We start from the raw sequence: 21,103 nt of genomic DNA, 5'->3' as shown, positions 1-21,103 counted from the left end.
CATGTCTTTGAACAACAACTTGTTTAACTTCAGTGATCGGACGAGAACCGTTGTTTTCAATGCAGTTTAGTTGAAAAACTTTCGATTAATTGCGGTTACAGTTTGAATTTATTTACTTATACTATCATCAACAGTATAAACACATTTTTGGAAAATAGAAACACTTAAACGAGACTATATTTTAGGATTATTAAAAAGATAAAAACAGGTGTACGACAACAGATATTCACAGGCTAGGCAACCTGGTACGGTTGTAGACATTCGGTTACTTGCGGTTCAAGATTATAACTGAGAAAGATCTTATAGTTACTGTCAAAAAACATAATTGAAAGGTAAAATAAACATTGTTTAGTATAATTTAAAAAAGTTAAACATAGGTCTACGACACCAGGTATTCCCAGGCGGTCTCCCATCCAAGTACTAACCAGGCCCGACGTTGTTTAACTGCGGTGTTCGGACGAGAACCGGTGTTTTCAACGTGGTATGGTTGTAGACATTCGGTTCCTTGCGGTTCAAGATTATAACTGAGAAAGATCTTATAGTTACTGTCAAAAAACATAATTGAAAGGTAAAATAAACATTGTTTAGTATAATTTAAAAAAGTTAAACATAGGTCTACGACACCAGGTATTCCCAGGCGGTCTCCCATCCAAGTACTAACCAGGCCCGACGTTGTTTAACTGCGGTGTTCGGACGAGAACCGGTGTTTTCAACGTGGTATGGTTGTAGACGTTCGGTTACTTGCGGTTCAAGATTATAACTTAGAAAGATCTTATAGTTACTGTCAAAAAACATAATTGAAAGGTAAAATAAACATTGTTTAGTATAATTTAAAAAAGTTAAACATAGGTCTACGACACCAGGTATTCCCAGGCGGTCTCCCATCCAAGTACTAACCAGGCCCGACGTTGTTTAACTGCGGTGTTCGGACGAGAACCGGTGTTTTCAACGTGGTATGGTTGTAGACGTTCGGTTACTTGCGGTTCAAGATTATAACTTAGAAAGATCTTATAGTTACTGTCAAAAAACATAATTGAAAGGTAAAATAAACATTGTTTAGTATAATTTAAAAAAGTTAAACATAGGTCTACGACACCAGGTATTCCCAGGCGGTCTCCCATCCAAGTACTAACGAGGCCCGACGTTGTTTAACTGCGGTGTTCGGACGAGAACCGGTGTTTTCAACATGGTATGGTTGTAGACGTTCGGTTACTTATAACCTAATACTTTTGTTCATTTATTATAGAACATTTTCTAGGATTGAAATTAGCAGCTGCTGAAACCATGACGTTGATATTTACACCCACTTCTGTTGAAGAAACACATACTTGAAAGGTAAATTCAACTTTGTTTAGTATAATTTAAAAAGTTATACTGAGGTTCTTAAAAAGATAATATAAAGGAAACAATAACACTGTACAATGAAGCATAACACATTAGCGGCATGTACAAAAGATTCAGGCCGCTTTGTTGCTAAGAATCAAACGCGCACACAAGTGGACGCCCGCGTAGTACAGTGACGTTTGTACCGTCACCACAGCAGCAACATACAACAACAAACATGTCTTTGAACAACAACTTGTTTAACTTCAGTGATCGGACGAGAACCGTTGTTTTCAATGCAGTTTAGTTGAAAAACTTTCGATTAATTGCGGTTACAGTTTGAATTTATTTACTTATACTATCATCAACAGTATAAACACATTTTTGGAAAATAGAAACACTTAAACGAGACTATATTTTAGGATTATTAAAAAGATAAAAACAGGTGTACGACAACAGATATTCACAGGCTAGGCAACCTGGTACGGTTGTAGACATTCGGTTACTTGCGGTTCAAGATTATAACTGAGAAAGAACTTATAGTTACTGTCAAAAAACATAATTGAAAGGTAAAATAAACATTGTTTAGTATAATTTAAAAAAGTTAAACATAGGTCTACGACACCAGGTATTCCCAGGCGGTCTTCCATCCAAGTACTAACCAGGCCCGACGTTGTTTAACTGCGGTGTTCGGACGAGAACCGGTGTTTTCAACGTGGTATGGTTGTAGACATTCGGTTACTTGCGGTTCAAGATTATAACTGAGAAAGATCTTATAGTTACTGTCAAAAAACATAATTGAAAGGTAAAATAAACATTGTTTAGTATAATTTAAAAAAGTTAAACATAGGTCTACGACACCAGGTATTCCCAGGCGGTCTCCCATCCAAGTACTAACCAGGCCCGACGTTGTTTAACTGCGGTGTTCGGACGAGAACCGGTGTTTTCAACGTGGTATGGTTGTAGACGTTCGGTTACTTGCGGTTCAAGTATATATACATCTTATATTCACTGTCAAAATCTCTATAAACATATATATCCTATAACCTAATAGTTTTGTTCATTTATTATAGAACATTTTCTAGGATTGAAATTAGCAGCTGCTGAAACCATGACGTTGGTATTTACACCCACTTCTGTTGAAGAAACACATACTTGAAAGGTAAATTCAACTTTGTTTAGTATAATTTAAAAAGTTATACTGAGGTTCTTAAAAAGATAATATAAAGGAAACAATAACACTGTACAATGAAGCATAACACATTAGCGGCATGTACAAAAGATTCAGGCCGCTTTGTTGCTAAGAATCAAACGCGCACACAAGTGGACGCCCGCGTAGTACAGTGACGTTTGTACCGTCACCACAGCAGCAACATACAACAACAAACATGTCTTTGAACAACAGCTTGTTTAACTTCAGTGATCGGACGAGAACCGTTGTTTTCAATGCAGTTTAGTTGAAAAACTTTCGATTAATTGCGGTTACAGTTTGAATTTATTTACTTATACTATCATCAACAGTATAAACACATTTTTGGAAAATCGAAACACTTAAACGAGACTATATTTTAGGATTATTAAAAAGATAAAAACAGGTGTACGACAACAGATATTCACAGGCTAGGGAACCTGGTACGGTTGTAGACATTCGGTTACTTGCGGTTCAAGATTATAACTGAGAAAGATCTTATAGTTACTGTCAAAAAACATAATTGAAAGGTAAAATAAACATTGTTTAGTATAATTTAAAAAAGTTAAACATAGGTCTACGACACCAGGTATTCCCAGGCGGTCTCCCATCCAAGTACTAACCAGGCCCGACGTTGTTTAACTGCGGTGTTCGGAGGAGAACCGGTGTTTTCAACGTGGTATGGTTGTAGACGTTCGGTTACTTGCGGTTCAAGATTATAACTTAGAAAGATCTTATAGTTACTGTCATAAAAATATAATTGAAAGGTAAAATAAACTTTATTTAGTATAATTTAAAAAAGTTAAACATAGGTCTACGACACCAGGTATTCCCAGGCGGTCTCCCATCCAAGTACTAACCAGGCCCGACGTTGTTTAACTGCGGTGTTCGGACGAGAACCGGTGTTTTCAACGTGGTATGGTTGTAGACATTCGGTTACTTGCGGTTCAAGATTATAACTGAGAAAGATCTTATAGTTACTGTCAAAAAACATAATTGAAAGGTAAAATAAACATTGTTTAGTATAATTTAAAAAAGTTAAACATAGGTCTACGACACCAGGTATTCCCAGGCGGTCTCCCATCCAAGTACTAACCAGGCCCGACGTTGTTTAACTGCGGTGTTCGGACGAGAACCGGTGTTTTCAACGTGGTATGGTTGTAGACGTTCGGTTACTTGCGGTTCAAGTATATATACATCTTATATTCACTGTCAAAATCTCTATAAACATATATATCCTATAACCTAATAGTTTTGTTCATTTATTATAGAACATTTTCTAGGATTGAAATTAGCAGCTGCTGAAACCATGACGTTGGTATTTACACCCACTTCTGTTGAAGAAACACATACTTGAAAGGTAAATTCAACTTTGTTTAGTATAATTTAAAAAGTTATACTGAGGTTCTTAAAAAGATAATATAAAGGAAACAATAACACTGTACAATGAAGCATAACACATTAGCGGCATGTACAAAAGATTCAGGCCGCTTTGTTGCTAAGAATCAAACGCGCACACAAGTGGACGCCCGCGTAGTACAGTGACGTTTGTACCGTCACCACAGCAGCAACATACAACAACAAACATGTCTTTGAACAACAGCTTGTTTAACTTCAGTGATCGGACGAGAACCGTTGTTTTCAATGCAGTTTAGTTGAAAAACTTTCGATTAATTGCGGTTACAGTTTGAATTTATTTACTTATACTATCATCAACAGTATAAACACATTTTTGGAAAATCGAAACACTTAAACGAGACTATATTTTAGGATTATTAAAAAGATAAAAACAGGTGTACGACAACAGATATTCACAGGCTAGGGAACCTGGTACGGTTGTAGACATTCGGTTACTTGCGGTTCAAGATTATAACTGAGAAAGATCTTATAGTTACTGTCAAAAAACATAATTGAAAGGTAAAATAAACATTGTTTAGTATAATTTAAAAAAGTTAAACATAGGTCTACGACACCAGGTATTCCCAGGCGGTCTCCCATCCAAGTACTAACCAGGCCCGACGTTGTTTAACTGCGGTGTTCGGAGGAGAACCGGTGTTTTCAACGTGGTATGGTTGTAGACGTTCGGTTACTTGCGGTTCAAGATTATAACTTAGAAAGATCTTATAGTTACTGTCATAAAAATATAATTGAAAGGTAAAATAAACTTTATTTAGTATAATTTAAAAAAGTTAAACATAGGTCTACGACACCAGGTATTCCCAGGCGGTCTCCCATCCAAGTACTAACCAGGCCCGACGTTGTTTAACTGCGGTGTTCGGACGAGAACCGGTGTTTTCAACGTGGTATGGTTGTAGACATTCGGTTACTTGCGGTTCAAGATTATAACTGAGAAAGATTTTATAGTTACTGTCAAAAAACATAATTGAAAGGTAAAATAAACATTGTTTAGTATAATTTAAAAAAGTTAAACATAGGTCTACGACACCAGGTATTCCCAGGCGGTCTCCCATCCAAGTACTAACCAGGCCCGACGTTGTTTAACTGCGGTGTTCGGACGAGAACCGGTGTTTTCAACGTGGTATGGTTGTAGACGTTCGGTTACTTGCGGTTCAAGTATATATACATCTTATATTCACTGTCAAAATCTCTATAAACATATATATCCTATAACCTAATAGTTTTGTTCATTTATTATAGAACATTTTCTAGGATTGAAATTAGCAGCTGCTGAAACCATGACGTTGGTATTTACACCCACTTCTGTTGAAGAAACACATACTTGAAAGGTAAATTCAACTTTGTTTAGTATAATTTAAAAAGTTATACTGAGGTTCTTAAAAAGATAATATAAAGGAAACAATAACACTGTACAATGAAGCATAACACATTAGCGGCATGTACAAAAGATTCAGGCCGCTTTGTTGCTAAGAATCAAACGCGCACACAAGTGGACGCCCGCGTAGTACAGTGACGTTTGTACCGTCACCACAGCAGCAACATACAACAACAAACATGTCTTTGAACAACAACTTGTTTAACTTCAGTGATCGGACGAGAACCGTTGTTTTCAATGCAGTTTAGTTGAAAAACTTTCGATTAATTGCGGTTAAAGTTTGAATTTATTTACTTATACTATCATCAACAGTATAAACACATTTTTGGAAAATCGAAACACTTAAAGGAGACTATATTTTAGGATTATTAAAAAGATAAAAACAGGTGTACGACAACAGATATTCACAGGCTAGGCAACCTGGTACGGTTGTAGACATTCGGTTACTTGCGGTTCAAGATTAGAACTTAGAAAGATCTTATAGTTACTGTCTTGAAAATATAATTGAAAGGTAAAATAAACTTTATTTAGTATAATTTAAAAAAGTTAAACATAGGTCTACGACACCAGGTATTCCCAGGCGGTCTCCCATCCAAGTACTAACCAGGCCCGACGTTGTTTAACTGCGGTGTTCGGAGGAGAACCGGTGTTTTCAACGTGGTATGGTTGTAGACGTTCGGTTACTTGCGGTTCAAGATTATAACTTAGAAAGATCTTATAGTTACTGTCAAAAAACATAATTGAAAGGTAAAATAAACATTGTTTAGTATAATTTAAAAAAGTTAAACATAGGTCTACGACACCAGGTATTCCAAGGCGGTCTCCCATCCAAGTACTAACCAGGCCCGACGTTGTTTAACTGCGGTGTTCGGACGAGAACCGGTGTTTTCAACGTGGTATGGTTGTAGACGTTCGGTTACTTGCGGTTCAAGATTATAACTTAGAAAGATCTTATAGTTACTGTCAAAAAACATAATTGAAAGGTAAAATAAACATTGTTTAGTATAATTTAAAAAAGTTAAACATAGGTCTACGACACCAGGTATTCCCAGGCGGTCTCCCATCCAAGTACTAACGAGGCCCGACGTTGTTTAACTGCGGTGTTCGGACGAGAACCGGTGTTTTCAACATGGTATGGTTGTAGACGTTCGGTTACTTATAACCTAATACTTTTGTTCATTTATTATAGAACATTTTCTAGGATTGAAATTAGCAGCTGCTGAAACCATGACGTTGATATTTACACCCACTTCTGTTGAAGAAACACATACTTGAAAGGTAAATTCAACTTTGTTTAGTATAATTTAAAAAGTTATACTGAGGTTCTTAAAAAGATAATATAAAGGAAACAATAACACTGTACAATGAAGCATAACACATTAGCGGCATGTACAAAAGATTCAGGCCGCTTTGTTGCTAAGAATCAAACGCGCACACAAGTGGACGCCCGCGTAGTACAGTGACGTTTGTACCGTCACCACAGCAGCAACATACAACAACAAACATGTCTTTGAACAACAACTTGTTTAACTTCAGTGATCGGACGAGAACCGTTGTTTTCAATGCAGTTTAGTTGAAAAACTTTCGATTAATTGCGGTTACAGTTTGAATTTATTCACTTATACTATCATCAACAGTATAAACACATTTTTGGAAAATAGAAACACTTAAACGAGACTATATTTTAGGATTATTAAAAAGATAAAAACAGGTGTACGACAACAGATATTCACAGGCTAGGCAACCTGGTACGGTTGTAGACATTCGGTTACTTGCGGTTCAAGATTATAACTGAGAAAGAACTTATAGTTACTGTCAAAAAACATAATTGAAAGGTAAAATAAACATTGTTTAGTATAATTTAAAAAAGTTAAACATAGGTCTACGACACCAGGTATTCCCAGGCGGTCTTCCATCCAAGTACTAACCAGGCCCGACGTTGTTTAACTGCGGTGTTCGGACGAGAACCGGTGTTTTCAACGTGGTATGGTTGTAGACATTCGGTTACTTGCGGTTCAAGATTATAACTGAGAAAGATCTTATAGTTACTGTCAAAAAACATAATTGAAAGGTAAAATAAACATTTTTTAGTATAATTTAAAAAAGTTAAACATAGGTCTACGACACCAGGTATTCCCAGGCGGTCTCCCATCCAAGTACTAACCAGGCCCGACGTTGTTTAACTGCGGTGTTCGGACGAGAACCGGTGTTTTCAACGTGGTATGGTTGTAGACGTTCGGTTACTTGCGGTTCAAGTATATATACATCTTATATTCACTGTCAAAATCTCTATAAACATATATATCCTATAACCTAATAGTTTTGTTCATTTATTATAGAACATTTTCTAGGATTGAAATTAGCAGCTGCTGAAACCATGACGTTGGTATTTACACCCACTTCTGTTGAAGAAACACATACTTGAAAGGTAAATTCAACTTTGTTTAGTATAATTTAAAAAGTTATACTGAGGTTCTTAAAAAGATAATATAAAGGAAACAATAACACTGTACAATGAAGCATAACACATTAGCGGCATGTACAAAAGATTCAGGCCGCTTTGTTGCTAAGAATCAAACGCGCACACAAGTGGACGCCCGCGTAGTACAGTGACGTTTGTACCGTCACCACAGCAGCAACATACAACAACAAACATGTCTTTGAACAACAACTTGTTTAACTTCAGTGATCGGACGAGAACCGTTGTTTTCAATGCAGTTTAGTTGAAAAACTTTCGATTAATTGCGGTTAAAGTTTGAATTTATTTACTTATACTATCATCAACAGTATAAACACATTTTTGGAAAATCGAAACACTTAAAGGAGACTATATTTTAGGATTATTAAAAAGATAAAAACAGGTGTACGACAACAGATATTCACAGGCTAGGCAACCTGGTACGGTTGTAGACATTCGGTTACTTGCGGTTCAAGATTAGAACTTAGAAAGATCTTATAGTTACTGTCTTGAAAATATAATTGAAAGGTAAAATAAACTTTATTTAGTATAATTTAAAAAAGTTAAACATAGGTCTACGACACCAGGTATTCCCAGGCGGTCTCCCATCCAAGTACTAACCAGGCCCGACGTTGTTTAACTGCGGTGTTCGGACGAGAACCGGTGTTTTCAACGTGGTATGGTTGTAGACATTCGGTTACTTGCGGTTCAAGATTATAACTGAGAAAGATCTTATAGTTACTGTCAAAAAACATAATTGAAAGGTAAAATAAACATTGTTTAGTATAATTTAAAAAAGTTAAACATAGGTCTACGACACCAGGTATTCCCAGGCGGTCTCCCATCCAAGTACTAACCAGGCCCGACGTTGTTTAACTGCGGTGTTCGGACGAGAACCGGTGTTTTCAACGTGGTATGGTTGTAGACGTTCGGTTACTTGCGGTTCAAGATTATAACTTAGAAAGATCTTATAGTTACTGTCAAAAAACATAATTGAAAGGTAAAATAAACATTGTTTAGTATAATTTAAAAAAGTTAAACATAGGTCTACGACACCAGGTATTCCCAGGCGGTCTCCCATCCAAGTACTAACGAGGCCCGACGTTGTTTAACTGCGGTGTTCGGACGAGAACCGGTGTTTTCAACATGGTATGGTTGTAGACGTTCGGTTACTTATAACCTAATACTTTTGTTCATTTATTATAGAACATTTTCTAGGATTGAAATTAGCAGCTGCTGAAACCATGACGTTGATATTTACACCCACTTCTGTTGAAGAAACACATACTTGAAAGGTAAATTCAACTTTGTTTAGTATAATTTAAAAAGTTATACTGAGGTTCTTAAAAAGATAATATAAAGGAGACAATAACACTGTACAATGAAGCATAACACATTAGCGGCATGTACAAAAGATTCAGGCCGCTTTGTTGCTAAGAATCAAACGCGCACACAAGTGGACGCCCGCGTAGTACAGTGACGTTTGTACCGTCACCACAGCAGCAACATACAACAACAAACATGTCTTTGAACAACAACTTGTTTAACTTCAGTGATCGGACGAGAACCGTTGTTTTCAATGCAGTTTAGTTGAAAAACTTTCGATTAATTGCGGTTACAGTTTGAATTTATTTACTTATACTATCATCAACAGTATAAACACATTTTTGGAAAATAGAAACACTTAAACGAGACTATATTTTAGGATTATTAAAAAGATAAAAACAGGTGTACGACAACAGATATTCACAGGCTAGGCAACCTGGTACGGTTGTAGACATTCGGTTACTTGCGGTTCAAGATTATAACTGAGAAAGAACTTATAGTTACTGTCAAAAAACATAATTGAAAGGTAAAATAAACATTGTTTAGTATAATTTAAAAAAGTTAAACATAGGTCTACGACACCAGGTATTCCCAGGCGGTCTTCCATCCAAGTACTAACCAGGCCCGACGTTGTTTAACTGCGGTGTTCGGACGAGAACCGGTGTTTTCAACGTGGTATGGTTGTAGACATTCGGTTACTTGCGGTTCAAGATTATAACTGAGAAAGATCTTATAGTTACTGTCAAAAAACATAATTGAAAGGTAAAATAAACATTGTTTAGTATAATTTAAAAAAGTTAAACATAGGTCTACGACACCAGGTATTCCCAGGCGGTCTCCCATCCAAGTACTAACCAGGCCCGACGTTGTTTAACTGCGGTGTTCGGACGAGAACCGGTGTTTTCAACGTGGTATGGTTGTAGACGTTCGGTTACTTGCGGTTCAAGTATATATACATCTTATATTCACTGTCAAAATCTCTATAAACATATATATCCTATAACCTAATAGTTTTGTTCATTTATTATAGAACATTTTCTAGGATTGAAATTAGCAGCTGCTGAAACCATGACGTTGGTATTTACACCCACTTCTGTTGAAGAAACACATACTTGAAAGGTAAATTCAACTTTGTTTAGTATAATTTAAAAAGTTATACTGAGGTTCTTAAAAAGATAATATAAAGGAAACAATAACACTGTACAATGAAGCATAACACATTAGTGGCATGTACAAAAGATTCAGGCCGCTTTGTTGCTAAGAATCAAACGCGCACACAAGTGGACGCCCGCGTAGTACAGTGACGTTTGTACCGTCACCACAGCAGCAACATACAACAACAAACATGTCTTTGAACAACAACTTGTTTAACTTCAGTGATCGGACGAGAACCGTTGTTTTCAATGCAGTTTAGTTGAAAAACTTTCGATTAATTGCGGTTAAAGTTTGAATTTATTTACTTATACTATCATCAACAGTATAAACACATTTTTGGAAAATCGAAACACTTAAAGGAGACTATATTTTAGGATTATTAAAAAGATAAAAACAGGTGTACGACAACAGATATTCACAGGCTAGGCAACCTGGTACGGTTGTAGACATTCGGTTACTTGCGGTTCAAGATTAGAACTTAGAAAGATCTTATAGTTACTGTCTTGAAAATATAATTGAAAGGTAAAATAAACTTTATTTAGTATAATTTAAAAAAGTTAAACATAGGTCTACGACACCAGGTATTCCCAGGCGGTCAACAATCCAAGTACTAACCAGGCCCGACGTTGTTTAACGGCGGTGTTCGGACGAGAACCGGTGTTTTCAACGTGGTATGGTTGTAGACATTCGGTTACTTGCGGTTCAAGATTATAACTGAGAAAGATCTTATAGTTACTGTCAAAAAACATAATTGAAAGGTAAAATAAACATTGTTTAGTATAATTTAAAAAAGTTAAACATAGGTCTACGACACCAGGTATTCCCAGGCGGTCTCCCATCCAAGTACTAACCAGGCCCGACGTTGTTTAACTGCGGTGTTCGGACGAGAACCGGTGTTTTCAACGTGGTATGGTTGTAGACGTTCGGTTACTTGCGGTTCAAGTATATATACATCTTATATTCACTGTCAAAATCTCTATAAATATATATATCCTATAATCTAATAGTTTTGTTCATTTATTATAGAACATTTTCTAGGATTGAAATTAGCAGCTGCTGAAACCATGACGTTGGTATTTACACCCACTTCTGTTGAAGAAACACATACTTGAAAGGTAAATTCAACTTTGTTTAGTATAATTTAAAAAGTTATACTGAGGTTCTTAAAAAGATAATATAAAGGAAACAATAACACTGTACAAAGAAGCATAACACAATAGCGGCATGTACAAAAGATTCAGGCCGCGTTGTTGCTAAGAATCAAACGCGCACACAAGTGGACGCCCGCGTAGTACAGTGACGTTTGTACCGTCACCACAGCAGCAACATACAACAACAAACATGTCTTTGAACAACAACTTGTTTAACTTCAGTGATCGGACGAGAACCGTTGTTTTCAATGCAGTTTAGTTGAAAAACTTTCGATTAATTGCGGTTACAGTTTGAATTTATTTACTTATACTATCATCAACAGTATAAACACATTTTTGGAAAATAGAAACACTTAAACGAGACTATATTTTAGGATTATTAAAAAGATAAAAACAGGTGTACGACAACAGATATTCACAGGCTAGGCAACCTGGTACGGTTGTAGACATTCGGTTACTTGCGGTTCAAGATTATAACTGAGAAAGATCTTATAGTTACTGTCAAAAAACATAATTGAAAGGTAAAATAAACATTGTTTAGTATAATTTAAAAAAGTTAAACATAGGTCTACGACACCAGGTATTCCCAGGCGGTCTCCCATCCAAGTACTAACCAGGCCCGACGTTGTTTAACTGCGGTGTTCGGACGAGAACCTGTGTTTTCAACGTGGTATGGTTGTAGACATTCGGTTCCTTGCGGTTCAAGATTATAACTGAGAAAGATCTTATAGTTACTGTCAAAAAACATAATTGAAAGGTAAAATAAACATTGTTTAGTATAATTTAAAAAAGTTAAACATAGGTCTACGACACCAGGTATTCCCAGGCGGTCTCCCATCCAGGTACTAACCAGGCCCGACGTTGTTTAACTGCGGTGTTCGGAGGAGAACCGGTGTTTTCAACGTGGTATGGTTGTAGACGTTCGGTTACTTGCGGTTCAAGATTATAACTTAGAAAGATCTTATAGTTACTGTCATAAAAACATAATTGAAAGGTAAAATAAACATTGTTTAGTATAATTTAAAAAAGTTAAACATAGGTCTACGACACCAGGTATTCCCAGGCGGTCTCCCATCCAAGTACTAACCAGGCCCGACGTTGTTTAACTGCAGTGTTCGGAGGAGAACCGGTGTTTTCAACGTGGTATGGTTGTAGACGTTCGGTTACTTGCGGTTCAAGATTATAACTTAGAAAGATCTTATAGTTACTGTCATAAAAACATAATTGAAAGGTAAAATAAACTTTGTTTAGTATAATTTAAAAAAGTTAAACATAGGTCTACGACACCAGGTATTCCCAGGCGGTCTCCCATCCAAGTACTAACGAGGCCCGACGTTGTTTAACTGCGGTGTTCGGACGAGAACCGGTGTTTTCAACATGGTATGGTTGTAGACGTTCGGTTACTTGCGGTTCAAGTATATATAAATCTTATATTCACTGTCAAAATCTCTATAAACACATATATCCTATAACCTAATAGTTTTGTTCATTTATTATAGAACATTTTCTAGGATTGAAATTAGCAGCTGCTGAAACCATGACGTTGGTATTTACACCCACTTCTGTTGAAGAAACACATACTTGAAAGGTAAATTCAACTTTGTTTAGTATAATTTAAAAAGTTATACTGAGGTTCTTAAAAAGATAATATAAAGGAAACAATAACACTGTACAAAGAAGCATAACACAATAGCGGCATGTACAAAAGATTCAGGCCGCTTTGTTGCTAAGAATCAAACGCGCACACAAGTGGACGCCCGCGTAGTACAGTGACGTTTGTACCGTCACCACAGCAGCAACATACAACAACAAACATGTCTTTGAACAACAACTTGTTTAACTTCAGTGATCGGACGAGAACAGTTGTTTTCAATGCAGTTTAGTTGAAAAACTTTCGATTAATTGCGGTTACAGTTTGAATTTATTTACTTATACTATCATCAACAGTATAAACACATTTTTGGAAAATCGAAACACTTAAACGAGACTATATTTTAGGATTATTAAAAAGATAAAAACAGGTGTACGACAACAGATATTCACAGGCTAGGCAACCTGGTACGGTTGTAGACATTCGGTTACTTGCGGTTCAAGATTATAACTTAGAAAGATCTTATAGTTACTGTCATAAAAATATAATTGAAAGGTAAAATAAACTTTATTTAGTATAATTTAAAAAAGTTAAACATAGGTCTACGACACCAGGTATTCCCAGGCGGTCTCCCATCCAAGTACTAACCAGGCCCGACGTTGTTTAACTGCGGTGTTCGGACGAGAACCGGTGTTTTCAACGTGGTATGGTTGTAGACATTCGGTTCCTTGCGGTTCAAGATTATAACTGAGAAAGATCTTATAGTTACTGTCAAAAAACATAATTGAAAGGTAAAATAAACATTGTTTAGTATAATTTAAAAAAGTTAAACATAGGTCTACGACACCAGGTATTCCCAGGCGGTCTCCCATCCAAGTACTAACCAGGCCCGACGTTGTTTAACTGCGGTGTTCGGACGAGAACCGGTGTTTTCAACGTGGTATGGTTGTAGACGTTCGGTTACTTGCGGTTCAAGTATATATACATCTTATATTCACTGTCAAAATCTCTATAAATATATATATCCTATAACCTAATAGTTTTGTTCATTTATTATAGAACATTTTCTAGGATTGAAATTAGCAGCTGCTGAAACCATGACGTTGGTATTTACACCCACTTCTGTTGAAGAAACACATACTTGAAAGGTAAATTCAACTTTTTTTAGTATAATTTAAAAAGTTATACTGAGGTTCTTAAAAAGATAATATAAAGGAAACAATAACACTGTACAAAGAAGCATAACACAATAGCGGCATGTACAAAAGATTCAGGCCGCGTTGTTGCTAAGAATCAAACGCGCACACAAGTGGACGCCCGCGTAGTACAGTGACGTTTGTACCGTCACCACAGCAGCAACATACAACAACAAACATGTCTTTGAACAACAACTTGTTTAACTTCAGTGATCGGACGAGAACCGTTGTTTTCAATGCAGTTTAGTTGAAAAACTTTCGATTAATTGCGGTTACAGTTTGAATTTATTTACTTATACTATCATCAACAGTATAAACACATTTTTGGAAAATAGAAACACTTAAACGAGACTATATTTTAGGATTATTAAAAAGATAAAAACAGGTGTACGACAACAGATATTCACAGGCTAGGCAACCTGGTACGGTTGTAGACATTCGGTTACTTGCGGTTCAAGATTATAACTGAGAAAGATCTTATAGTTACTGTCAAAAAACATAATTGAAAGGTAAAATAAACATTGTTTAGTATAATTTAAAAAAGTTAAACATAGGTCTACGACACCAGGTATTCCCAGGCGGTCTCCCATCCAAGTACTAACCAGGCCCGACGTTGTTTAACTGCGGTGTTCGGACGAGAACCGGTGTTTTCAACGTGGTATGGTTGTAGACATTCGGTTACTTGCGGTTCAAGATTATAACTGAGAAAGATCTTATAGTTACTGTCAAAAAACATAATTGAAAGGTAAAATAAACATTGTTTAGTATAATTTAAAAAAGTTAAACATAGGTCTACGACACCAGGTATTCCCAGGCGGTCTCCCATCCAAGTACTAACCAGGCCCGACGTTGTTTAACTGCGGTGTTCGGAGGAGAACCGGTGTTTTCAACGTGGTATGGTTGTAGACGTTCGGTTACTTGCGGTTCAAGATTATAACTTAGAAAGATCTTATAGTTACTGTCATAAAAACATAATTGAAAGGTAAAATAAACTTTGTTTAGTATAATTTAAAAAAGTTAAACATAGGTCTACGACACCAGGTATTCCCAGGCGGTCTCCCATCCAAGTACTAACGAGGCCCGACGTTGTTTAACTCCGGTGTTCGGACGAGAACCGGTGTTTTCAACATGGTATGGTTGTAGACGTTCGGTTACTTGCGGTTCAAGTATATATAAATCTTATATTCACTGTCAAAATCTCTATAAACACATATATCCTATAACCTAATAGTTTTGTTCATTTATTATAGAACATTTTCTAGGATTGAAATTAGCAGCTGCTGAAACCATGACGTTGGTATTTACACCCACTTCTGTTGAAGAAACACATACTTGAAAGGTAAATTCAACTTTGTTTAGTATAATTTAAAAAGTTATACTGAGGTTCTTAAAAAGATAATATAAAGGAAATAATAACACTGTACAAAGAAGCATAACACAATAGCGGCATGTACAAAAGATTCAGGCCGCTTTGTTGCTAAGAATCAAACGCGCACACAAGTGGACGATCGCGTAGTACAGTGACGTTTGTACCGTCACCACAGCAGCAACATACAACAACAAACATGTCTTTGAACAACAACTTGTTTAACTTCAGTGATCGGACGAGAACAGTTGTTTTCAATGCAGTTTAGTTGAAAAACTTTCGATTAATTGCGGTTACAGTTTGAATTTATTTACTTATACTATCATCAACAGTATAAACACATTTTTGGAAAATCGAAACACTTAAACGAGACTATATTTTAGGATTATTAAAAAGATAAAAACAGGTGTACGACAACAGATATTCACAGGCTAGGCAACCTGGTACGGTTGTAGACATTCGGTTACTTGCGGTTCAAGATTATAACTTAGAAAGATCTTATAGTTACTGTCATAAAAATATAATTGAAAGGTAAAATAAACTTTATTTAGTATAATTTAAAAAAGTTAAACATAGGTCTACGACACCAGGTATTCCCAGGCGGTCTCCCATCCAAGTACTAACCAGGCCCGACGTTGTTTAACTGCGGTGTTCGGACGAGAACCGGTGTTTTCAACGTGGTATGGTTGTAGACATTCGGTTCCTTGCGGTTCAAGATTATAACTGAGAAAGATCTTATAGTTACTGTCAAAAAACATAATTGAAAGGTAAAATAAACATTGTTTAGTATAATTTAAAAAAGTTAAACATAGGTCTACGACACCAGGTATTCCCAGGCGGTCTCCCATCCAAGTACTAACCAGGCCCGACGTTGTTTAACTGCGGTGTTCGGACGAGAACCGGTGTTTTCAACGTGGTATGGTTGTAGACGTTCGGTTACTTGCGGTTCAAGTATATATACATCTTATATTCACTGTCAAAATCTCTATAAATATATATATCCTATAACCTAATAGTTTTGTTCATTTATTATAGAACATTTTCTAGGATTGAAATTAGCAGCTGCTGAAACCATGACGTTGGTATTTACACCCACTTCTGTTGAAGAAACACATACTTGAAAGGTAAATTCAACTTTTTTTAGTATAATTTAAAAAGTTATACTGAGGTTCTTAAAAAGATAATATAAAGGAAACAATAACACTGTACAAAGAAGCATAACACAATAGCGGCATGTACAAAAGATTCAGGCCGCGTTGTTGCTAAGAATCAAACGCGCACACAAGTGGACGCCCGCGTAGTACAGTGACGTTTGTACCGTCACCACAGCAGCAACATACAACAACAAACATGTCTTTGAACAACAACTTGTTTAACTTCAGTGATCGGACGAGAACCGTTGTTTTCAATGCAGTTTAGTTGAAAAACTTTCGATTAATTGCGGTTACAGTTTGAATTTATTTACTTATACTATCATCAACAGTATAAACACATTTTTGGAAAATAGAAACACTTAAACGAGACTATATTTTAGGATTATTAAAAAGATAAAAACAGGTGTACGACAACAGATATTCACAGGCTAGGCAACCTGGTACGGTTGTAGACATTCGGTTACTTGCGGTTCAAGATTATAACTGAGAAAGATCTTATAGTTACTGTCAAAAAACATAATTGAAAGGTAAAATAAACATTGTTTAGTATAATTTAAAAAAGTTAAACATAGGTCTACGACACCAGGTATTCCCAGGCGGTCTCCCATCCAAGTACTAACCAGGCCCGACGTTGTTTAACTGCGGTGTTCGGAGGAGAACCGGTGTTTTCAACGTGGTATGGTTGTAGACGTTCGGTTACTTGCGGTTCAAGATTATAACTTAGAAAGATCTTATAGTTACTGTCAAAAAACATAATTGAAAGGTAAAATAAACATTGTTTAGTATAATTTAAAAAAGTTAAACATAGGTCTACGACACCAGGTATTCCCAGGCGGTCTCCCATCCAAGTACTAACGAGGCCCGACGTTGTTTAACTGCGGTGTTCGGACGAGAACCGGTGTTTTCAACATGGTATGGTTGTAGACGTTCGGTTACTTATAACCTAATACTTTTGTTCATTTATTATAGAACATTTTCTAGGATTGAAATTAGCAGCTGCTGAAACCATGACGTTGATATTTACACCCACTTCTGTTGAAGAAACACATACTTGAAAGGTAAATTCAACTTTGTTTAGTATAATTTAAAAAGTTATACTGAGGTTCTTAAAAAGATAATATAAAGGAAACAATAACACTGTACAATGAAGCATAACACATTAGCGGCATGTACAAAAGATTCAGGCCGCTTTGTTGCTAAGAATCAAACGCGCACACAAGTGGACGCCCGCGTAGTACAGTGACGTTTGTACCGTCACCACAGCAGCAACATACAACAACAAACATGTCTTTGAACAACAACTTGTTTAACTTCAGTGATCGGACGAGAACCGTTGTTTTCAATGCAGTTTAGTTGAAAAACTTTCGATTAATTGCGGTTACAGTTTGAATTTATTTACTTATACTATCATCAACAGTATAAACACATTTTTGGAAAATAGAAACACTTAAACGAGACTATATTTTAGGATTATTAAAAAGATAAAAACAGGTGTACGACAACAGATATTCACAGGCTAGGCAACCTGGTACGGTTGTAGACATTCGGTTACTTGCGGTTCAAGATTATAACTGAGAAAGAACTTATAGTTACTGTCAAAAAACATAATTGAAAGGTAAAATAAACATTGTTTAGTATAATTTAAAAAAGTTAAACATAGGTCTACGACACCAGGTATTCCCAGGCGGTCTTCCATCCAAGTACTAACCAGGCCCGACGTTGTTTAACTGCGGTGTTCGGACGAGAACCGGTGTTTTCAACGTGGTATGGTTGTAGACATTCGGTTACTTGCGGTTCAAGATTATAACTGAGAAAGATCTTATAGTTACTGTCAAAAAACATAATTGAAAGGTAAAATAAACATTGTTTAGTATAATTTAAAAAAGTTAAACATAGGTCTACGACACCAGGTATTCCCAGGCGGTCTCCCATCCAAGTACTAACCAGGCCCGACGTTGTTTAACTGCGGTGTTCGGACGAGAACCGGTGTTTTCAACGTGGTATGGTTGTAGACGTTCGGTTACTTGCGGTTCAAGTATATATACATCTTATATTCACTGTCAAAATCTCTATAAACATATATATCCTATAACCTAATAGTTTTGTTCATTTATTATAGAACATTTTCTAGGATTGAAATTAGCAGCTGCTGAAACCATGACGTTGGTATTTACACCCACTTCTGTTGAAGAAACACATACTTGAAAGGTAAATTCAACTTTGTTTAGTATAATTTAAAAAGTTATACTGAGGTTCTTAAAAAGATAATATAAAGGAAACAATAACACTGTACAATGAAGCATAACACATTAGCGGCATGTACAAAAGATTCAGGCCGCTTTGTTGCTAAGAATCAAACGCGCACACAAGTGGACGCCCGCGTAGTACAGTGACGTTTGTACCGTCACCACAGCAGCAACATACAACAACAAACATGTCTTTGAACAACAACTTGTTTAACTTCAGTGATCGGACGAGAACCGTTGTTTTCAATGCAGTTTAGTTGAAAAACTTTCGATTAATTGCGGTTACAGTTTGAATTTATTTACTTATACTATCATCAACAGTATAAACACATTTTTGGAAAATCGAAACACTTAAACGAGACTATATTTTAGGATTATTAAAAAGAGAAAAACAGGTGTACGACAACAGATATTCACAGGCTAGGCAACCTGGTACGGTTGTAGACATTCGGTTACTTGCGGTTCAAGATTATAACTGAGAAAGATCTTATAGTTACTGTCAAAAAACATAATTGAAAGGTAAAATAAACATTGTTTAGTATAATTTAAAAAAGTTAAACATAGGTCTACGACACCAGGTATTCCCAGGCGGTCTCCCATCCAAGTACTAACCAGGCCCGACGTTGTTTAACTGCGGTGTTCGGAGGAGAACCGGTGTTTTCAACGTGGTATGGTTGTAGACGTTCGGTTACTTGCGGTTCAAGATTATAACTTAGAAAGATCTTATAGTTACTGTCATAAAAATATAATTGAAAGGTAAAATAAACTTTATTTAGTATAATTTAAAAAAGTTAAACATAGGTCTACGACACCAGGTATTCCCAGGCGGTCTCCCATCCAAGTACTAACCAGGCCCGACGTTGTTTAACTGCGGTGTTCGGACGAGAACCGGTGTTTTCAACGTGGTATGGTTGTAGACATTCGGTTACTTGCGGTTCAAGATTATAACTGAGAAAGATTTTATAGTTACTGTCAAAAAACATAATTGAAAGGTAAAATAAACATTGTTTAGTATAATTTAAAAAAGTTAAACATAGGTCTACGACACCAGGTATTCCCAGGCGGTCTCCCATCCAAGTACTAACCAGGCCCGACGTTGTTTAACTGCGGTGTTCGGACGAGAACCGGTGTTTTCAACGTGGTATGGTTGTAGACGTTCGGTTACTTGCGGTTCAAGTATATATACATCTTATATTCACTGTCAAAATCTCTATAAACATATATATCCTATAACCTAATAGTTTTGTTCATTTATTATAGAACATTTTCTAGGATTGAAATTAGCAGCTGCTGAAACCATGACGTTGGTATTTACACCCACTTCTGTTGAAGAAACACATACTTGAAAGGTAAATTCAACTTTGTTTAGTATAATTTAAAAAGTTATACTGAGGTTCTTAAAAAGATAATATAAAGGAAACAATAACACTGTACAATGAAGCATAACACATTAGCGGCATGTACAAAAGATTCAGGCCGCTTTGTTGCTAAGAATCAAACGCGCACACAAGTGGACGCCCGCGTAGTACAGTGACGTTTGTACCGTCACCACAGCAGCAACATACAACAACAAACATGTCTTTGAACAACAACTTGTTTAACTTCAGTGATCGGACGAGAACCGTTGTTTTCAATGCAGTTTAGTTGAAAAACTTTCGATTAATTGCGGTTAAAGTTTGAATTTATTTACTTATACTATCATCAACAGTATAAACACATTTTTGGAAAATCGAAACACTTAAAGGAGACTATATTTTAGGATTATTAAAAAGATAAAAACAGGTGTACGACAACAGATATTCACAGGCTAGGCAACCTGGTACGGTTGTAGACATTCGGTTACTTGCGGTTCAAGATTAGAACTTAGAAAGATCTTATAGTTACTGTCTTGAAAATATAATTGAAAGGTAAAATAAACTTTATTTAGTATAATTTAAAAAAGTTAAACATAGGTCTACGACACCAGGTATTCCCAGGCGGTCTCCCATCCAAGTACTAACCAGGCCCGACGTTGTTTAACTGCGGTGTTCGGACGAGAACCGGTGTTTTCAACGTGGTATGGTTGTAGACATTCGGTTCCTTGCGGTTCAAGATTATAACTGAGAAAGATCTTATAGTTACTGTCAAAAAACATAATTGAAAGGTAAAATAAAC

At 36.2% G+C, this 21,103-nt stretch overlaps 43 non-coding genes across 43 annotated transcripts; all 43 read right to left on the bottom strand.

The window, feature by feature from the left end:
• Positions 1-376: 376 nt before the first annotated feature.
• LOC140053334 (5S ribosomal RNA) lies at positions 377-495 on the bottom strand. Its single transcript, XR_011846195.1, has one exon. It is a non-coding gene; the product is annotated as a 5S ribosomal RNA (ribosomal RNA).
• Positions 496-612: 117 nt separating this feature from the next.
• Positions 613-731, bottom strand: LOC140053333 (5S ribosomal RNA). Its single transcript, XR_011846194.1, has one exon. It is a non-coding gene; the product is annotated as a 5S ribosomal RNA (ribosomal RNA).
• Positions 732-848: 117 nt separating this feature from the next.
• Positions 849-967, bottom strand: LOC140053332 (5S ribosomal RNA). Its single transcript, XR_011846193.1, has one exon. It is a non-coding gene; the product is annotated as a 5S ribosomal RNA (ribosomal RNA).
• A 117-nt stretch (positions 968-1,084) lies between these two features.
• On the bottom strand, positions 1,085-1,203 carry LOC140052946 (5S ribosomal RNA). Its single transcript, XR_011845857.1, has one exon. It is a non-coding gene; the product is annotated as a 5S ribosomal RNA (ribosomal RNA).
• Positions 1,204-1,936: 733 nt separating this feature from the next.
• Positions 1,937-2,055, bottom strand: LOC140053567 (5S ribosomal RNA). The gene has a single exon (XR_011846423.1). It is a non-coding gene; the product is annotated as a 5S ribosomal RNA (ribosomal RNA).
• Positions 2,056-2,172: 117 nt separating this feature from the next.
• Positions 2,173-2,291, bottom strand: LOC140053329 (5S ribosomal RNA). Its single transcript, XR_011846191.1, has one exon. It is a non-coding gene; the product is annotated as a 5S ribosomal RNA (ribosomal RNA).
• A 795-nt stretch (positions 2,292-3,086) lies between these two features.
• On the bottom strand, positions 3,087-3,205 carry LOC140053496 (5S ribosomal RNA). Its single transcript, XR_011846356.1, has one exon. It is a non-coding gene; the product is annotated as a 5S ribosomal RNA (ribosomal RNA).
• Positions 3,206-3,323: 118 nt separating this feature from the next.
• Positions 3,324-3,442, bottom strand: LOC140053328 (5S ribosomal RNA). The gene has a single exon (XR_011846190.1). It is a non-coding gene; the product is annotated as a 5S ribosomal RNA (ribosomal RNA).
• Positions 3,443-3,559: 117 nt separating this feature from the next.
• Positions 3,560-3,678, bottom strand: LOC140053327 (5S ribosomal RNA). Its single transcript, XR_011846189.1, has one exon. It is a non-coding gene; the product is annotated as a 5S ribosomal RNA (ribosomal RNA).
• A 795-nt stretch (positions 3,679-4,473) lies between these two features.
• Positions 4,474-4,592, bottom strand: LOC140053495 (5S ribosomal RNA). Its single transcript, XR_011846355.1, has one exon. It is a non-coding gene; the product is annotated as a 5S ribosomal RNA (ribosomal RNA).
• Positions 4,593-4,710: 118 nt separating this feature from the next.
• On the bottom strand, positions 4,711-4,829 carry LOC140053326 (5S ribosomal RNA). The gene has a single exon (XR_011846188.1). It is a non-coding gene; the product is annotated as a 5S ribosomal RNA (ribosomal RNA).
• A 117-nt stretch (positions 4,830-4,946) lies between these two features.
• Positions 4,947-5,065, bottom strand: LOC140053325 (5S ribosomal RNA). Its single transcript, XR_011846187.1, has one exon. It is a non-coding gene; the product is annotated as a 5S ribosomal RNA (ribosomal RNA).
• A 796-nt stretch (positions 5,066-5,861) lies between these two features.
• LOC140053494 (5S ribosomal RNA) lies at positions 5,862-5,980 on the bottom strand. Its single transcript, XR_011846354.1, has one exon. It is a non-coding gene; the product is annotated as a 5S ribosomal RNA (ribosomal RNA).
• Positions 5,981-6,097: 117 nt separating this feature from the next.
• LOC140053525 (5S ribosomal RNA) lies at positions 6,098-6,216 on the bottom strand. The gene has a single exon (XR_011846384.1). It is a non-coding gene; the product is annotated as a 5S ribosomal RNA (ribosomal RNA).
• Positions 6,217-6,333: 117 nt separating this feature from the next.
• LOC140052945 (5S ribosomal RNA) lies at positions 6,334-6,452 on the bottom strand. The gene has a single exon (XR_011845856.1). It is a non-coding gene; the product is annotated as a 5S ribosomal RNA (ribosomal RNA).
• Positions 6,453-7,185: 733 nt separating this feature from the next.
• On the bottom strand, positions 7,186-7,304 carry LOC140053566 (5S ribosomal RNA). The gene has a single exon (XR_011846422.1). It is a non-coding gene; the product is annotated as a 5S ribosomal RNA (ribosomal RNA).
• A 117-nt stretch (positions 7,305-7,421) lies between these two features.
• On the bottom strand, positions 7,422-7,540 carry LOC140053324 (5S ribosomal RNA). The gene has a single exon (XR_011846185.1). It is a non-coding gene; the product is annotated as a 5S ribosomal RNA (ribosomal RNA).
• A 796-nt stretch (positions 7,541-8,336) lies between these two features.
• Positions 8,337-8,455, bottom strand: LOC140053323 (5S ribosomal RNA). The gene has a single exon (XR_011846184.1). It is a non-coding gene; the product is annotated as a 5S ribosomal RNA (ribosomal RNA).
• Positions 8,456-8,572: 117 nt separating this feature from the next.
• On the bottom strand, positions 8,573-8,691 carry LOC140053322 (5S ribosomal RNA). The gene has a single exon (XR_011846183.1). It is a non-coding gene; the product is annotated as a 5S ribosomal RNA (ribosomal RNA).
• Positions 8,692-8,808: 117 nt separating this feature from the next.
• On the bottom strand, positions 8,809-8,927 carry LOC140052943 (5S ribosomal RNA). Its single transcript, XR_011845854.1, has one exon. It is a non-coding gene; the product is annotated as a 5S ribosomal RNA (ribosomal RNA).
• A 733-nt stretch (positions 8,928-9,660) lies between these two features.
• LOC140053565 (5S ribosomal RNA) lies at positions 9,661-9,779 on the bottom strand. Its single transcript, XR_011846421.1, has one exon. It is a non-coding gene; the product is annotated as a 5S ribosomal RNA (ribosomal RNA).
• A 117-nt stretch (positions 9,780-9,896) lies between these two features.
• Positions 9,897-10,015, bottom strand: LOC140053321 (5S ribosomal RNA). The gene has a single exon (XR_011846182.1). It is a non-coding gene; the product is annotated as a 5S ribosomal RNA (ribosomal RNA).
• A 796-nt stretch (positions 10,016-10,811) lies between these two features.
• Positions 10,812-10,930, bottom strand: LOC140053012 (5S ribosomal RNA). Its single transcript, XR_011845918.1, has one exon. It is a non-coding gene; the product is annotated as a 5S ribosomal RNA (ribosomal RNA).
• A 117-nt stretch (positions 10,931-11,047) lies between these two features.
• Positions 11,048-11,166, bottom strand: LOC140053320 (5S ribosomal RNA). Its single transcript, XR_011846181.1, has one exon. It is a non-coding gene; the product is annotated as a 5S ribosomal RNA (ribosomal RNA).
• Positions 11,167-11,961: 795 nt separating this feature from the next.
• Positions 11,962-12,080, bottom strand: LOC140053602 (5S ribosomal RNA). Its single transcript, XR_011846456.1, has one exon. It is a non-coding gene; the product is annotated as a 5S ribosomal RNA (ribosomal RNA).
• Positions 12,081-12,197: 117 nt separating this feature from the next.
• On the bottom strand, positions 12,198-12,316 carry LOC140053530 (5S ribosomal RNA). The gene has a single exon (XR_011846388.1). It is a non-coding gene; the product is annotated as a 5S ribosomal RNA (ribosomal RNA).
• A 118-nt stretch (positions 12,317-12,434) lies between these two features.
• On the bottom strand, positions 12,435-12,553 carry LOC140052781 (5S ribosomal RNA). The gene has a single exon (XR_011845697.1). It is a non-coding gene; the product is annotated as a 5S ribosomal RNA (ribosomal RNA).
• A 118-nt stretch (positions 12,554-12,671) lies between these two features.
• On the bottom strand, positions 12,672-12,790 carry LOC140052942 (5S ribosomal RNA). The gene has a single exon (XR_011845853.1). It is a non-coding gene; the product is annotated as a 5S ribosomal RNA (ribosomal RNA).
• A 796-nt stretch (positions 12,791-13,586) lies between these two features.
• Positions 13,587-13,705, bottom strand: LOC140053317 (5S ribosomal RNA). The gene has a single exon (XR_011846179.1). It is a non-coding gene; the product is annotated as a 5S ribosomal RNA (ribosomal RNA).
• A 117-nt stretch (positions 13,706-13,822) lies between these two features.
• On the bottom strand, positions 13,823-13,941 carry LOC140053316 (5S ribosomal RNA). Its single transcript, XR_011846178.1, has one exon. It is a non-coding gene; the product is annotated as a 5S ribosomal RNA (ribosomal RNA).
• A 795-nt stretch (positions 13,942-14,736) lies between these two features.
• LOC140053315 (5S ribosomal RNA) lies at positions 14,737-14,855 on the bottom strand. The gene has a single exon (XR_011846177.1). It is a non-coding gene; the product is annotated as a 5S ribosomal RNA (ribosomal RNA).
• A 117-nt stretch (positions 14,856-14,972) lies between these two features.
• LOC140053493 (5S ribosomal RNA) lies at positions 14,973-15,091 on the bottom strand. Its single transcript, XR_011846353.1, has one exon. It is a non-coding gene; the product is annotated as a 5S ribosomal RNA (ribosomal RNA).
• A 118-nt stretch (positions 15,092-15,209) lies between these two features.
• On the bottom strand, positions 15,210-15,328 carry LOC140052983 (5S ribosomal RNA). The gene has a single exon (XR_011845892.1). It is a non-coding gene; the product is annotated as a 5S ribosomal RNA (ribosomal RNA).
• A 796-nt stretch (positions 15,329-16,124) lies between these two features.
• On the bottom strand, positions 16,125-16,243 carry LOC140053314 (5S ribosomal RNA). Its single transcript, XR_011846176.1, has one exon. It is a non-coding gene; the product is annotated as a 5S ribosomal RNA (ribosomal RNA).
• Positions 16,244-16,360: 117 nt separating this feature from the next.
• Positions 16,361-16,479, bottom strand: LOC140053313 (5S ribosomal RNA). The gene has a single exon (XR_011846174.1). It is a non-coding gene; the product is annotated as a 5S ribosomal RNA (ribosomal RNA).
• Positions 16,480-17,274: 795 nt separating this feature from the next.
• Positions 17,275-17,393, bottom strand: LOC140053491 (5S ribosomal RNA). Its single transcript, XR_011846351.1, has one exon. It is a non-coding gene; the product is annotated as a 5S ribosomal RNA (ribosomal RNA).
• A 117-nt stretch (positions 17,394-17,510) lies between these two features.
• Positions 17,511-17,629, bottom strand: LOC140052941 (5S ribosomal RNA). The gene has a single exon (XR_011845852.1). It is a non-coding gene; the product is annotated as a 5S ribosomal RNA (ribosomal RNA).
• Positions 17,630-18,362: 733 nt separating this feature from the next.
• LOC140053564 (5S ribosomal RNA) lies at positions 18,363-18,481 on the bottom strand. Its single transcript, XR_011846420.1, has one exon. It is a non-coding gene; the product is annotated as a 5S ribosomal RNA (ribosomal RNA).
• A 117-nt stretch (positions 18,482-18,598) lies between these two features.
• LOC140053311 (5S ribosomal RNA) lies at positions 18,599-18,717 on the bottom strand. Its single transcript, XR_011846172.1, has one exon. It is a non-coding gene; the product is annotated as a 5S ribosomal RNA (ribosomal RNA).
• A 795-nt stretch (positions 18,718-19,512) lies between these two features.
• LOC140053490 (5S ribosomal RNA) lies at positions 19,513-19,631 on the bottom strand. Its single transcript, XR_011846350.1, has one exon. It is a non-coding gene; the product is annotated as a 5S ribosomal RNA (ribosomal RNA).
• A 118-nt stretch (positions 19,632-19,749) lies between these two features.
• Positions 19,750-19,868, bottom strand: LOC140053310 (5S ribosomal RNA). Its single transcript, XR_011846171.1, has one exon. It is a non-coding gene; the product is annotated as a 5S ribosomal RNA (ribosomal RNA).
• Positions 19,869-19,985: 117 nt separating this feature from the next.
• LOC140053309 (5S ribosomal RNA) lies at positions 19,986-20,104 on the bottom strand. The gene has a single exon (XR_011846170.1). It is a non-coding gene; the product is annotated as a 5S ribosomal RNA (ribosomal RNA).
• A 796-nt stretch (positions 20,105-20,900) lies between these two features.
• Positions 20,901-21,019, bottom strand: LOC140053308 (5S ribosomal RNA). The gene has a single exon (XR_011846168.1). It is a non-coding gene; the product is annotated as a 5S ribosomal RNA (ribosomal RNA).
• Between the last annotated feature and the right edge of the window lie 84 nt (positions 21,020-21,103).

This window comes from Antedon mediterranea, chromosome 6 (genome assembly GCF_964355755.1).
Source record: "Antedon mediterranea chromosome 6, ecAntMedi1.1, whole genome shotgun sequence".
In the NCBI taxonomy this organism is placed as follows: domain Eukaryota; kingdom Metazoa; phylum Echinodermata; class Crinoidea; order Comatulida; family Antedonidae; genus Antedon; species Antedon mediterranea.
This window is presented reverse-complemented; position numbering and strand designations above follow the sequence as displayed.